Genomic DNA, 205 nt, shown 5'->3' with positions numbered 1-205 from the left:
TGAGAATAAAACTCAAGCAGCAGGCTGATCAACAGAACAGTACTCAGCCACTCTTGCAGACACATCAACTTCCTCCTCAGCAAAAGAAAGAAAGAAAGCTCTGTGCACAGGCAGGAAGAGGAGGTCAGGGCCAGAACAGAGAAACAGACAGAGAGGGAGCAAATAGAAACATACTATTCTTAGAGCCCCACAGCAGTGGGGCTAA

The sequence above is a fragment of the Morone saxatilis genome, unplaced genomic scaffold (genome assembly GCF_004916995.1).
Source record: "Morone saxatilis isolate NCDOM2014 unplaced genomic scaffold, NCSU_SB_2.0 Contig17, whole genome shotgun sequence".
In the NCBI taxonomy this organism is placed as follows: Eukaryota; Metazoa; Chordata; class Actinopteri; family Moronidae; genus Morone; species Morone saxatilis.
Note: the sequence above shows the minus strand (reverse complement) of the source record.